The sequence below is a fragment of the Bos grunniens genome, chromosome 21 (genome assembly GCF_055505025.1).
Source record: "Bos grunniens cultivar Pamir isolate PY7600 chromosome 21, Bosgru_T2T1.0, whole genome shotgun sequence".
Lineage (NCBI taxonomy): Eukaryota > Metazoa > Chordata > Mammalia > Artiodactyla > Bovidae > Bos > Bos grunniens.
This window is the reverse complement of record NC_141185.1, coordinates 70444050-70454127: the sequence shown is the minus strand read 5'-3', so window position 1 is coordinate 70454127 and position 10078 is coordinate 70444050. Positions and strand designations below refer to the sequence as shown.

The 10078-nt window shown below is 41.7% G+C and overlaps 1 long non-coding RNA gene across 1 annotated transcript; it reads right to left on the bottom strand.

The window, feature by feature from the left end:
• LOC147349968 (uncharacterized) lies at nucleotides 1-7008 on the bottom strand. The gene is made up of 4 exons (XR_015150623.1): nucleotides 6797-7008; nucleotides 1971-2053; nucleotides 1173-1232; nucleotides 1-933 (listed from the first exon to the last, which is right to left on the bottom strand). It is a non-coding gene; the product is annotated as an uncharacterized LOC147349968 (long non-coding RNA).
• Between the last annotated feature and the right edge of the window lie 3070 nt (nucleotides 7009-10078).

Here is a 10078-nt window from a genome sequence, read left to right as displayed (position 1 = left end):
ATGAAACTAATAAGCTCTGTTTTTTTTTTAATATAAACAAATCTTTAGCTAGACTCATCAAGAAAAAGAAAGGGCTGAAATAAAATTTTAAATGAAGGAGAAGACATTACAAATGATAGGATACAATAACAAAGGATTGTTAGAGACTTCGATGAACAATTATATACCAAAAACTCGGATAACCCTAGCAGATACAGACAAATTCCTCTTTGTTCTCATATATCAAAAAGTTCCTCAAATACCTAAAACATTCTTTTTTACTGTAGGCTTCTTTGAGACAATATGCAAGGTTATTATTATGTGACTTAGGTCTCTTTTCCATTTCTTTCACATTAGAACATTCCCCTTCCTTTCCCATGTCATTGAGTAGCTTGAAAAAACTGGGCTCAGAATTCTGAAGGACTTGCCACACTCTGAATAAGTTATGAAGCCATTTCTTAAGCTGTGAACCACCCCCTGGCCAGCTAGGATTTCTAGAGGCATATCGTTTGATATTGTGGACAATCTGCATTGTCTCACTTAATGAAACTGGTGCATGTATCATCTGTGTCCACACCACCCTACTCCTCCCCTGAATCCACTTAGAACCCCAAGCAATAGCTTTCTTCTCTAGGAGGTCCCTAACAGTTTTCCAAGGAGAGCTGAAAAGGAGAGTAGTGTTTCCACAACCCAGAGAAACAGAAGCTTAGGGTTGTGTAGGCGCTCTGCTGGGAAAGAACAAAAGTTGATTGCCTCAGGAAAACAAACAGCCAACAGTATCTGTGTTCTGGAAGAGGAAGCTCCTATCACAAACACATGTAGAGGACTTGCCGAGGTTCAGCAACAGAGTTGCCACATGTCTTCTTGGAAGGCAGGCAGCAAGCAGCAGGCTGAGGTGCTCAGGTGGATTTCACGTGAACCCAAGTTGCTCCTTTCCTTGTACTTACACGCAGCCTGCATCAACAGGTTAGAAACAATAATATGGATGAAGTACCTGCAGCTCGGAATACCTGGGGGCCAGCACCTTGCTCTGGATAATAAGGATCCTGGGCAGGGGGATTGATGAGCTTGCCAGGGGGCCTCTTCTACACACCACCCCAGCAGCAGTGGCAGCTCATCTTGGCCACATCTTGCGTGGCTTCAAGGTTCTGAACTTCAAGGCAAGAACTCATGCCTTCTGAGTTCCCACTCACCTGGGCTACTTTCAGGGTCCAGTTTCCTCCCAATAATCCAGGGGAGCCTGATAGGAATCCCTGGAGGAATCAGAAATGAAAAACTCTAGGATACTCCTTTTGATAAGCTAAGAGAGCAGCTCAAATGCAAACATGTACGTGCTTCAGTCTGGATGAACACATGCTGGCTGGCTGTCAGCTTTGAGCCAGGCTTGGTGCTCGGCACTGGGGTGTATGGAGAATATTCCAGACTACTCCAGACTGGAATATCCCACTCTTCCCAAAGCTGTCAGTCTGGGCACAGTAGTGTTCTATCCATCCCTGACCTTCTGTTTTTTGTTTTTTTTTTTTTCCCCAAGTATTTTCAGAATGGATTCCAACTTAAATGTTTCTTCTATAGCTTATACTCCTCTTGCTACTGCCTTACACTATAAATGAATATCAAATCATACTAATTAAATACCATTAGCATCTTTGAAGCCTTTTCAGATGGCAGAGTGGTAAAGAATCTGCCTGCCAATGCAGGAGATGCAAGAGAGCTTGGGGTGATGCCCTAGAGGAGGTAATGGCAACCCACTATTCCAGTATTCTTGCCTGGAAATTTGCATGGGCAGAGGAACCTGGTGGTCTACAGCCCATGGGGTCGCAGAGAGTTGGACAAAGCTTGGCAACAAGTATCTTTTGCATGGGACATTACACTGCTTCACAAACACTGGCCATGAGTAGTAAATTCATCTGTAAATTGATTCCAAATTCACAGATGGATAGTAGTAGGTGGGTGTGTAGAGTCAAGAGATATCAGAAAAAATTCTGACTTACCATTAATAACTTGCATTATGATCTCAGGCAAACCCCTCCACCTCCCTGGAGCCCTGTGTCCTCTCTGCATGCAGCACCGGCAGCTGAAAATAAAATGATCCTTGGTATTTGAAACTCTGGGAGAGGTTACTTTTAGTCATCATCATAGTAGCAGAAGCATTATTTATATGTAGAGACCAGGGGTCTAGATGCTGTTTCTCCTGTACAGCAAAGTTTCACAGAAATAGATTTTCCTGCCCCAAATGCCAGGGGAGGTCATTTACACTGGTCTCTTTCACCCTTCCCTGCTGTACAATCTATGCACGTTGGTCACTGACAGTGAGCCTGACTACTCAGCAAGTTGAGCTATGCTCAGAAGGAAACCGGAGAAGGCAATGGCACCCCACCCCAGTACTCTTGCCTGGAAAATCCCATGGATGGAGGCGCCTGGTAGGCTGCAGTCCGTGGGGTTGCTAGGAGTTGGACACAACTGAGCGACTTCACTTTCGTTTTTCACTTTCATGCATTGGAGAGGGAAAGGGCAACCCACTCCAGTATTCTTGCCTGGAGAATCGCAGGGATGGGGGAGCCTGGTGGGCTGCCATCTATGGGGTCTCACAGAGTCGGACACAACTGAAGCGACTTAGCAGCAGCAGCAGCAGAAGGAAACAGCTGGAGCCAATCCACGAGGACAGGTAGAATAAGTCCAGGTTGCTGAACTCCTGGTCATGTGCTCACTTGAAATTCCAGGTAGTCTTGGAGAGCAACCTTCGGCTGTTTGTAATGACACAGTCCTTTCTTTAGTAAATTATGTCCTGTGTGTGCTAAGTGAACTAAAATTATTCACTGTGTATCTGACTTACAGATAAACTCCTTTAAGTCCTAAGGAATCAATCACTCTGTTGTTCAATTGTTGTTTAGACCCTAAGTTGTGTCTGAATTTTTGTGAACCTAAATTCCAACTAACTTTACAAGGGTTGTCTCAAATGAAATACCTCACATTGAAGAATAAAATATAAAGCTCCAAAGTTGGAGTAATTATTTTTTTAACTGTATGTCTGAATGCACTTAAAAAAAAAAAAAAAGGTATCCTCAAAAGTTTTCCAAAAAAAGACACAAAAGCATAGATGAAGTCAACTTAGCCAGAAAAAAACTATAAATTTGGGCACTTTGAGGTAAGTTGAAACAGGTTTAGTATTTCTCTTGGTTTCTAAAAGTCAGTGTCTTTAATTAAAAATAAAACTAAAGTTAGATGACTGGTGTTTTGACATCCAACCAAGTTTTACTTCTGGTACAACTATCCAGACTGAAACACCACTCATGGCAAAACTTGCCCATTTTTATGTGAATGTTTGTTTATACTCAGCTCTCTAAGCTCCACACCATCATGTCCTGTTCTGAGTTAAGTAATCTTGTCCAATGGTATGTGGAAGTACACTTATCTGTTCATTTAGCCTCGCTGTAAGTCCTTTCCAAATGTCTGACAGAAAACCTGGATGAAATGTGAAGGCCCCAGACAGGAGCCATCAGACAAGGCCCACGTGCTAACACCCACCACACTGTTCAGGGTTATATGATCAATAAGGTTTCTGAGTGGGCCACCCCAGACTCAAAAGATTCCAATCGGTTTTCTTTGACCTTGGACTTGCCCATGATGTCATGCATAAGGTGAAGAGTCTGAAGACAGGTGACCTGCTTCCAAATACTAACCCCACCATTTCTTGGTGTGTCATCACAGGCAAACCATGTAAATCCTCTGAGCCCCAGTTTCTTCTTTCTACCTACCTACCTACCTATCCATCCATCCATCCATCTTCTACCTTCATCTATCACAGCAGGTTGTGGTAAGGAGGAAAAGAGGAAGTATAAAGAGGGAGACATTTTGAAAACTGCAAATGCACAAATTAATAGCAGTCATTCAGATGATGATAGATGGACAAGGGCTTAGGGCCTAGGCCTAAACTTGGGCTTTCTATTGTCTGAGAGTTTCTGGGATTTGAGGCAAGAGTGAGACAGGGAGCGTGGGCCAGGGGACGATGACTCCCCGGATAGTTCCATGAGGTGGTCCCAGGGCCAAGTCAACATGATTGTCATTAAGTATGAAAGAAATGAGTGCCACATGTCAGAGGAGGAGAGTAGTGGTAACGTGGAATATAAGTTGGAGCTGAGGACCTATTAGACCTGGATCCTTGACTAGAAGGAGGGCAGTGGGAGGAAGTGTGGAAAGAGCGTGAACCAGACCAAATGGAGCCATTTCTGGACCCCTGTATTTTCATTCTCCTTATGTGCTGTTGGATATAAAAACCTTCCATTTCCTGCTTGGTTACCCCTTAAAGTAATTCTTTAAACTGTATGTTTTTTCAAATTATTCATTTGTGCATCTTTCAAAATGCATAGTAACACTATCATTTGACAAAAAAATAAAAAACCACTGTATGTCTGTTCACATTTGTTTAAGTTAACAGCTAAACCATTTCTTCATCAACTTAAATCATTGCAAAGGATAAAATCTCTGGTGAATCAGAAATAGGAAATTTTAAAAATAAAATTCTAATATGACTTCTTCACTCTTTCCAGGACAATCTAATACCACAGCAATTTGATATCTACCATAATTCATTTTAATATACACCTACAAGCTCATCTTTAGTAGGCAAAAATTATTTCATTTACTCTTTAAATTTGTATTTCCACTCTACTTTCTTCACATATTTTATGTTAATGTGATACATTTTATGCATAAAATCCTTTCATTGATCATCCATAATTATCTGCAGCAAAAATATGTATATAACTTGAATTCAATTTTGTACATTTTAATTTGAAGGTAAAGTTTAAATCCTGTAGCCAAATAGCTCTAGGTATTAAAGAAATAATTCTAAACTGAATTATCACTATAGATACTATTAATATGTGATTTATCACACAGGATTTTATTAATATTAACTATAAAAGGTAAAATTTTATTGGAAAAAACAGTTTTCATCAGACTTACTAAATGAAGATGCATCTATTTCCTAAAACAGATGGCAATCCTCAACAACATTAATCTCAATTTACAATTATTGTTGTTACAGTTGTTGTACACACGATGAAACATTTTTCATGAAAATGAAAGGAACTTTATCATAGTAATGTCCATTACTGAGCTCCTCTTATAGGGTGATCTATCATCAAAATGATTTTTAATGATCTAACTTTTGACAGAGCTCAACTCGGTGTTTCCTCAAATTTCATGAAAGAAAAGTATTAGAAATCATCTGAGTTGGAAAAAGATTTAATACTAAATCAACAGACTTTCACTTTCTCAAAAAACACTATTTTGTCTGGCACTCAAAAGATCTGTGGGCCCTGGAGAAACTCATCATAGTAAACAGAGGGAGAGAGGGCAGGTCTCACCTTTATTGAGAGGTCTTTGTAGAAAGCAAGACCCTCCACCCACCAGGGATTGCTCACTGCTGCTCAGCTCTCGGCAGAACAACCTTTGGAAAGCGTGCATAGGCAGGCTGTGGATCTTCAATTTTTTTTTTTAATCCACGTATTGATGTAACCTTAGCCAGCATTCACATACTGGGGGTTCAATTGTGAAGGCTACCACTTTGGACTGTCTGGGAGCTGACTCCCACTGACCTGGGAGCTGAGTCTCAGCAGAGCTGGCAACTCTGGACAGCGGGAGATTCCCTGACCTCTCCAGCTGGCATTCTCCAAACTGGGTTGGGGCGGGGGCACAGGGGGGCATTTGTGCATGTTGAAAATGTGAGTGATTCCCAGTGAAGACAGAATCCCAGTTGAAAAACATTTGGGAAAAGCTCCCTTTTATTTCCCCCTCTTAGAGATTTGCAATCAAACCAGGATAATAAAGGCTAAAGAAAGCTGTTTAACTTTCTTTAGCATAGATTTTAGGAAATGAATTTGCTCCTCCACCCCAGTCTTTTCTCCCAAAGAACAAACAGTTATATAGAAAGAGACTAAATCATCTGCTCAGATCCCCAGTGCTCCAGACTGAGTCTCCTATGAGATCTATGTGGTCTGACTTGTTCGTGACAGCTACAGGCCTCTCTAGTTTCCAGGGGATCTGAGATTGGTTGGTTTTCAAGGGCTGTTAACCTGCTAGAGCAGTGTTACCCTCTGCCCCAGTCTTCCTACTGAGGTTACCCATTTTTAGATGGATGTTCTAGTACAACAGGAAGGTTTCTGTGCTACTGATGTAGGGGCAGCACCCACTGCAGCCATGAACTTGAAGCTTTCTGATCAGCTCTCAAATAACCACCAGTGGAGGGTCAGTTTGGTGCCTCCCTAGCCGTCTTTCTGCGCCCATGATGGTGTGGGCTGAGTCAAGAGAGGCGTATAATTAGATGCAGAGTACAATTAAAATCAAACATATGTGAGTGGAATGTGTGTGTGAGAAATAGACTGTGTCTCATCATATGACTGTCTTTATTACATCCAGAGCTACGTGGATTATAATCATCTGGTTTGAATTGTCCATCTTTTCATTGTCAAACATGAAGAGTTTGCTACATTACCACGATGAAGATTAAAATACACAGTTCAAGTACCCACTGGGGAGAGACGTCCCTGACACTGTTCACTACATGGGAAAGAGGGCTGGGTCACCTGACTTGGGTCACGTTTTGGAACTTTGCAGGTATTTGATCTAAGACACCACCACTGACAATACACAAGAACAAGTCCCTGCTATCCTTTCCTCCAGGAAGACCCCAGGACTTCAAGTTAGAAATCAGTCAATATGCAATGCACCAGTGCTGAACATTTTGGTTAGCATGGAGATCCAATCAGACTTTCCACTCTGACAGCAGCTCAGAACTCAAACAAATCCGTCATACCTGCTGGCAACAAGGTTGAAGAGTAAGCTGGTGGAGCATCTCTGTTCTTGGAACACAGGAACTGTGAAGCGTTCTGCCTGTACCTTAACTCTGCACACAATCTTCACTCTACACAGAACAAGACAGCAGATGAGAACCGGAGGCCAACCACATGGATGACTGGTCCAGCCTCAAATGGAACTGGTTTGGCCCTTGGGAAGCCTCTGCTCTCACCTGTGAAGCTGCAAAATAACCAATGCATTTTAATAAGCCTCTGCAAACCAAGAACAGAACTCAAAACAGCTGGAAGAAATGAGATAAGGCATCAAAACTAGCTTTTGATCTTAAAACCACTAGAAATTTCCTGGGAAATCATCCTCCCAAACTCCCTTTTATGGGAAGACAAGGGGAGCAGAAATCAAACGGTTTGCCTACAGGTAAAGGGGGAGAGCTCTCAGCATTTCAGGTCATGGATTCTAGATGTTAAGGTTCAGAGAAACCTGCAGGGAAGTGCCAGGGAATAACCACCACACAGCAAGTCTGTGAGCAGGATACTCTACATGCTCAGTGAAACCTCGTGGACAAATTTGGCTTAAATATTTTCTTCTTAATGCTTTGTAGGAGGGCTGGTAAGAAGAGCTGGGTGAGGAAAACAAAGTAATGAGATTAAAATTTCTTCCGTGTAATGAGATAGGCAAAATACAACCTCAAATTATAATATGTCTAAGTGTAAGTCTTAAGGAATACAGCTTTCTTTATTAAACAAGAAATATGGGGTCGCACAGAGTCGGACACGACTGAAGTGACTTAGTAGCAGCAGCAACAACTTTTAATTACACTAACATTCCTCCTTTGGTTTCAAATCGTCCTGATCCTCTTCTTAATATGCTCATTGTCTATGCCCTTCATGTGTCTTATGATCATAAATTTAACTCTTTAAAGCAGCTGGATGATATAAGTATGGATCTGTGAGAAGCATACAATAAATATGTCATGTCAAGCTTTCCTACCATTTACCAACTTATTAATTATTTTTAATATGGTACAATTGAGGCTAGATCACTGAAAAACCAAAGAGATGATCTTGCTAAATTACAAACTTCTGGCTTCTCATCCTTTATAACTGAAGTACCGGGGTCCAGCCCCGGTTGGATCCAGGGATTCCCTCAGGATGACGGCGTCGGCAATTAGAATAGCAAAGCAAAGAGATTAGAGGCTCATTATAACTGGTTTATGCGGAAAATCAATATAACCCATGACACCAGGTTTGCTCTGACCACGGAGGCCGCAGACGCTCTCTCGAATCGCTGAAGGTGCCCCACCTTGGGCACCTTCTCGAGTGGGTCTTAGAAGCCTGAGCAAGTAAGTGGTCTCAGAGGACTTCCGTGCTCCAATTATTTTGGCCTGAAGGAAGATCAGAAGAGAAAAGGAGAAAAAGGAAACAAGAAAGAATGACATGGGGAGACCAAGCTTTGAGCAAGGCCCGTAGCTTTATTTTCAAAGGGAGCTTATATATCTTAAGTTGTGCATAGAGGATAATAGGGGGTGTGAAATCATGCAAAGTCAGCAGTCTTTGATCCTTATCAAGACCAGGCTTTCTTTTCTGCAAGCTTATCGTATACAAATGGTTCAGGTGGTTTACATCATAGAACCATTCAACTTCAGTTTCTTCAGCATTACTGGTTGGAGCATAGACTTGGATTACTGTGATATTGAATGGTTTGCCTTGGAAACGAACAGAGATCATTCTGTCATTTTTGAGATTGCATCCAAGTACTGCATTTCAGACTCTTTTGTTGACCATGATGGCCACTCCATTTCTTCTGAGGGATTCCTGCCTGCAGTAGTAGATATAATGGTCATCTGAGTTAAATTCACCCATTCCAGTCCATTTCAGTTTGCTGATTCCTAGAATGTCGACATTCACTCTTGCCATCTCTTGTTTGACCACTTCCAATTTGCCTTGATTCATGGAAGTGACATTCCAGGTTCCTATGCAATATTGCTCTTTACAGCATCGGACATTGCTTCTATCACCAGTCACATCCACAGCTGGGTATTGTTTTAGCTTTGGCTCCATCCCTTCATTCTTTCTGGAGTTATTTCTCCACTGATCTCCAGTAGCCTATGGGGCACCTACTGACCTGGGGAGTTCCTCTTTCAGTATCCTATCATTTTGCCTTTTCATACTGTTCATGGGGTTCTCAAGGCAAGAATACTGAAGTGGTTTGCCATTCCCTTCTCCAGAGGACCACATTCTGTCAAATCTCTCCACCATGACCCGCCTGTCTTGGATTGCCCCACGGGCATGGCTTAGATTCATTGAGTTAGACAAGGCTGTGGTCCTAGTGCGATTAGATTGACTAGTTTTCTGTGAGTATGGTTTTAGTGTGTTTGCCCTCTGATGCCCTCTTGTAACACCCGTCCCAACCAGTAATGCTGAAGAAACTGAAGTTGAACGGTTCTATGAAGACCTACAAGACCTTTTAGAACTAACACCCAAAAAAGATGTCCTTTTCATTATAGGGGACTGGAATGCAAAACTAGGAAGTCAAGAAACACCTGGAGTAACAGGCAAATTTGGCCTTGGAATACGGAATGAAGCAGGGCAAAGACTGATAGAGTTTTGCCAAGAAAATGCACTGGTCATAACAAACACCCTCTTCCAAAAACACAAGAGAAGATGCTATACATGGACATCACCAGATGGTCAACACTGAAATCAGATTGATTATATTCTTTGCAGCCAAAGATGAAGAAGCTGTATACAGTCAGCAAAAACAAGACCAGGAACTGACTGTGGCTCAGACCATGAACTCCTTATTGCCAAATTCAGACTTAAATTGAAGAAAGTAGGAAAAACCACTAGACCATTCAGGTATGACCTAAATCAAATCCCTTATGATTATACAGTGGAAGTGAGAAATAGATTTAAGGGCCTAGATCTGATAGATAGAGTGCCTGATGAACTATGGAATGAGGTTCGTGACACTGTACAGGAGACAGGGATCAAGACCATCCCCATAGAAAAGAAATGCAAAAAAGCAAAATAGCTGTCTGAGGAGGCCTTACAAATAGCTATGAAAAGAAGAGAAGCAAAAAGCAAAGGAGAAAAGGAAAGATATAAACATCTGAAAGTAGAGTTCCAAAGAATAGCAAGAAGAGATAAGAAAGCCCTCTTCAGCGATCAGTGCAAAGAAATAGAGGAAAACAACAGAATGGGAAAGACTAGGGATCTCTTCAAAAAAATGAGAGATACCAAAGGAACATTTCATGCAAAGATGAGCTCGATAAAGGACAGAA